Here is a 6,000-nt window from a genome sequence, read left to right on the forward strand (position 1 = left end):
TTTTAGCTCCTAAATCAGCTATTTATATGTTTTGTTTTCATGAAAAATATAAGAATTTTACTGTTTTGGAAATTAAGTGGGAGTATAATTTATAAGATTCAGAACTCTCTCACACACACAAATACACTTCCTTGGGGTTTTTTATATGTCCACTTTCTTGTGCCTAACATGAATTTCTTTTTACTTAAGAAGTAAAAATATTTATCAACTCCAGACTTAGTTTATTTTAGAAACACCTTCAAATTTTACTCACAAACAAGTTCTTGATGCTATATTTCATACAACTTCCTTGTCTTCTGAATGTTACAAGTTTCGGAGAAAACAGATAGTTCAAGTATCAGTAAAATTCATGACAAATGCCACAGAGTACTTTGGTACATACATCTCTCATAATATGGAGGACAGTAACTTACAGTTCTTTAGTTCTATATTAAATATCCATGTTCCTCAGAAGGAGCATTTTGAGGGCAAAGATCACTTTGTTAATTTTGTGTTCCCACCAGGGTGTACATTTTCTAAAATATTATGGACATTCGATATCTATTTTGTTGGGTGAATAAAAAGACTCAAATAAGCCTTTCCTAACTACTAAGGGGACCACATAGGGTCTTTATTGTCGCCCTTTATAATATGGGGGTTATCAGCACATGAATCAGACAGTGTTGGGCATTTTTATTATCATCCCTGCCCATCCCCCTTCTTTCTTTTTAATGTGCGCCAATCCTGGGTCTTGAACGCAGAGCCTGGGCATTGTCGTTGAGCTTTGCTTTGCTTTTCCTTCCTTCTTAATCTTTCTTTTCTTTTCTTTTTTGTAGGTTGTGGGTCTTGAACTCAAGGCTGGGCACTGTTCTTGAGCTTTTTTCGCTCAAGGCTAATGCTCTACCACTTTGAGCCACAGTGCCACTTCTGGTTTTCTGGTAGTTGGAGTTAAGGGTCTCATGGACTTTTCCTGTCCAGGCTGGCTTCAAACTGAGCTTCTCCCGAGGAGCCAGGATTACAGGTGTGAACCATTGTTGCCTGGTATTCCTGAGCTTTACTTTGCTGAAGGCTAGTGCTCTCCCATTTGAGCCACAGCTCCACTTCTGGCTTTTTTTTTTCTTTCTGGTTAATTGAAGATTAGAGTTTCAGAGACTTGCCTGCCTAGGCCGGCTTTGAACCTCAAGGCTCAGTAGCTAGTATTACAGGCGTGAGCCACAAGCATCTAACCAATAAGTGTCTCAAAAGAGATATCACAAATGAGAGTAACCAAGTGTATACTTGAAGAACTTGAGGAGATCACTAAAATGGGCTTTTGATGCCTCTCCAAGCTTTGCAAGCTTCTTATGAGATTGGATACTCATGCATCTCACTTCTCAAGAAGGTAGCAAAATCCAGTGGGAGATAAGGCAGTATTTTACTTCCATGTACCAGTGCCCATGAACTCCAGACCTTTTCTGTTCCAATCTATATGTAGCAGGAATATCACAGGAACATGAAATGGGGCAAAATTTTCAGGTCACTATTTATTTAGTGCTGGTCTTGGGGCTTGAACTCCAGGCCTGGGCACTAGCTGTCCCTTATCCTTTTCTGCTTAAGGCTAGGCACCTTGTTAAAAAAATTACAAATTAAACAACATTCCCCTTAATTCTCACTCAAGCGCTGTCCCTGCATCTTCCCTTAAGACACCTATTACTATTCACTCTGATTCCTCCTAGAACTTTATTACTATGTGTGTTTTATAAATATGTTATTTGATTTATAGAAATACATATTTGGGGAGTGAGGGGGTACAGCTTTACATAGGTAAGGGGCTTACCAGGCATGCATATATCTATATATTTATATACAGATATATGCATATATATGGGACCCAGAATCACTGTATCATTTTAAATTTTGAGCCTCATTTACCTTACTAATAGCATATACATTTAAGATTAACCCAGTCTTCCTTAAATGTAGATTACATATTGGTATATTTAATAATAGATGATCAGGAAATACTTGTTGAAGGAGAGCTATGTTGCTGCTAAGGTTCACGGCATTAATTAGGTAGGAGGAGTTGTTAGAGTTAAATATATCACTCCTGGAAGTAAAAGATTTCCTAATACCAGTAGGATGAATGGCAATGGAGAGCAATGGAGAGGAAGGAGGGAAAAATGGTCAAAGTACTTTATATGCACACAATTCACACACGTATGAAAATAAAACAATGAAACTTGTTGAAATTGTTTTAAGGGAGAGGGCTAGTGACGTAAAGCTTGATGGGTACATTGGATACATATATGAAAATGTCACGATGAAACTCCCCCTCTTGTACAGTTAATGCATGCTAACTTAAAAATGTCTTAAAAAAATCCTCTGGGTAGATGACTAAATTGTCAGCCCTATCTATCACAACCTCCAAACAAGACAGGGAAATCATTCAGTCCAGGATCTTTGGTAGAACGAAGATATTTCATTAGCCACAACCAAATGAACAAATACATCCCATACTTTCTGGTTAAAGCCAGTATTTGACACTGCAGCGAATCCTGGAGTGAACCTGGTGCTGACTGGCTTCTGGAGTGGGCTGGCCTTCATAAATCTGATTAGTGGCCTTGGCAGCAGCAAGTACAGCAGCCCTGTGAAATAAATGCTCGCTTCCAGAGAAGCAGGGCTGTTCTTTCACTTGAACTGTGCTCATAGAGTTAATTCATGTAGAAGACCAAGGGCATTGTGATCAGGAGACAGGAGGCAGCTTTTACTAGCATTTCTATCATGTCCACAATGTGGCCAGCAGAGATTCTGTCTTCCCATAGTACAAACACTGGAGTGGGAATTAGGATCTGCTCTCCACAAGCCAGGAAATAGTAGCAGAACATTTAATTTACTAATTATAACAGGTTTCCTGGATCACCCTAGGTAATAATTAACAACCTAGAAGTAGGTGATAGTGGAATCTACTCTCTTGCTACAATTTACCACTTTGAACCCCTCACACAAAGACATAGCTCGAACCTTTCTAGGTTTAAAATATAGGCTAAATAAGAAGCACTTTTCATTTTGTAAAAGTAAATACTATGTGCCAGGTGCAAGACTAAGAACTAGGGATAGAGGGATGAGGACTCCAGGGGCTCACTGGGAAACTTGACCTTAACCTTTCAAACAGAAAGGGAATCTGGAATAAAAAGCAAAGTTAAAGCCGGGTGCTAGTGATTCATGTCTGTAATGCTAGCCACACAGGAGGCTGAGATCTGAGGATCAAAGTGTAGAGGCAGGCAGGACTCTTCCCTTCAATTAGCCACTAAAAAGCCAGAAGTGAGTAGAGTGCTAGCTTTGAGCAAAAAAGGTTCAAGGACAATGCTTAGGTCCTGAGTTCAAGGCAAGGACACCCCCTGCCTCTACACTAAGCGATAAATGAGGCTCAAAATTTAAAATGATACAGTGATTCTGGGTCCCATATATATGCATATATCTGTATATAAATATATAGATATATGCATGCCTGGTAAGCCCTTTACCTATGTAAAGCTGTACCCCCTCACTCCTAAAATATGTATTTCTATTTCTATAAATCAAATAACATACTTATAAAACACACAGAGTAATAAAGTTCTAGGAGGAATCAGAGTGAATAATAGTATGTGTCTTAAGGGAAGATACAGGGACAGTGCTTGAGTGGGAATTAAGGGCAATGTTGTTTAATTTGTAATTTTTTTTAACAAGGAGAATATATTTGTATATACTGGTATAATTAATCAAGTGAGAATTCTAACCAAAAGTCTGCTGAAGTACAAATGCTTATTATACTTTGCACAAACTGGGCTGGTAATATTTTTTTCCCTTTGTTATTTTATTCTCAAGCATGTGGGAACTTGACTGTGTGTCCTACAGGTTATTGTCTGAAAATTAAAATATAATATACACCCAAATTATAACCCATGCATTTCTAGTGATTTCCTGCTCTGAACAGGATAGTTTCTTCAGTAAATATCTAGTATGCACATTGTTAATTGCTTGTGTTGAGAATGATTTTTCTCAATTTTTTTATTGTGATTAAGTGGTTACATAATTTTCCAAATTTCACAGTATTGTGGGATAGTGATGCTTAGTTAAAGTCACAAACACATTCTAACTTTCATGGAGCAAATTGTCTATCATGGTCTATAACATTTATGAGTTCTATGAGCTTTGCGATACACTTATTTCTTCCACATTGGGTGATATGCACATTTCTTTTGTTTTGCATAGCATCAGCTGTTCCCTCTTTCCCACTTGTTCCCTCCCTCCCATCGCTGCCATTGAGTTGCTTAGTTCATTTTGATCAATGTCCAGTGCAGCTGATGGGTCCCGATGTTGTAAGTTTTTCCCTGATTCCTTCTAGTTCTGTGTCATCCTCCTGGTTGGCTGGTAATATTGACTAAGTCTGAATTTTGTTTGAGGTAAAAAAATCTAAAGACCTAAAAACAATCTAAAGATTAGTGGATTTACTGATGACCACTCCACAGGTATTGGGACTATGGTAAGTCCCTCCCCTCAGCAGGCCTCCGGGTCCTTATCTGAGACACAGCACGAAGTCCAGCTTTGTCAATCTCTGCCCCCTCCCCAATCTCTCTTTGTTCTTCACATTCTCTGCCTATCAGCTTCCCTCCTTCTCCCACCCGGCTCTGCTTTGATGTACTCACCTTTGAGGATCTCAAATCCACTTTCTTGGATCCAACAATGTATTCTCTCTGCTAAGTCTGGTATTTCTATGTCCACAGCTCAGCTCTGATGACTTTTTTCATATGGAACTTCTCAACCCCATTGCCTAGCCATAAAACTTGGACATATGCCTATTGGAAAGAGACTTTCTAGGTGGTTCTGGAACATATGTGACATGAAGCCAGGTCTCTCACCTCTGGTGCTGACTGCTATGTTCCTGGCATAGCACACTCTCTAGGTATTTGATGAGCACTTGCTAAATAAATGGATAGTACAATGAAATATGGTTTCTTCCATTTTTTATACAGAAAAACTGAAAATAATCCATTGTAAATACCTTGAAAGCAGCTTGGTTTCCCCAGCACTGAACACAGAGCTGCCACCGGCACGTACTTGCTAGATATTTGTTGTGAGAATATTGAGGAATAAGAGAATAAAGAAGTCATTCAGTATCAGTTGTAGCGATACACATCAGGACTTTAAAAAGCATATAGCACATTTTACTTCCTGCAGTGGGAAACAGAGAAACACGCATTTGCTATGATTTTATTAATTTATAGAGTGTTAATTTGATTCTTTACCACATACATGGTAGATACATGTGCACATCTGAGGGAAGCTGGGAGGAGGGCAGCAGAGGGACCCATCAGCTGCACTGGACATTTATGAAAGAGAACTAAACAAATCAAGGGCAGTGATGGGAGGGAATGAGAGAGAAAGAGGGAACAGCTGATAGTAGGCAAAAGGAAAGAAAAGTACATATCATCCAATTTGGAAGAAATAGTTTTATTGTTAAAGTTTGTTAGAGTTCATAAACTTTGTAGATTTTGATGATGATGATGATTATCATTGTGAAGGTTAAAATGTGTTTGCGACCTTAGCTAAGTATAACTATGTCACAGTATTGTGAAACATATGCAGTCACTTAATCTCAATAAGGAAATATTTGGAAACAAGTATTAATTTGACATAAATTTACTGTATACTGTGTACTGTGATGGGACTACAACAAGTCTATATGAGGGTCCCCAAGAAGTGACCCCATGTTGACAGCCATGTCAGAAGTGCAGGAGGTGACAATGTAATGTTAAGTCAATATCCCCAACTCTTAATTGCCTTGTCTGTAGTGAAGTTCATAAGGAAACTGACATGATTATTGAGAAGGAAATCTCAAATTGATACTTAAAACACACATAACTTTAGGGTTGATTGGGAAAATGTACCAAATTATGCATATAAAGATGTTTACAATATTGTTTTATTACAGAAAAACTGTAAATAATCCAAAATGGCTATCACTAGCGATTAGTTAAAATAATTATACTTGACCCATGC

This window comes from Dipodomys spectabilis, unplaced genomic scaffold, assembly GCF_019054845.1.
Source record: "Dipodomys spectabilis isolate Male_0828 unplaced genomic scaffold, ASM1905484v1 ptg000089l, whole genome shotgun sequence".
Taxonomy (NCBI): Eukaryota; Metazoa; Chordata; class Mammalia; order Rodentia; family Heteromyidae; genus Dipodomys; species Dipodomys spectabilis.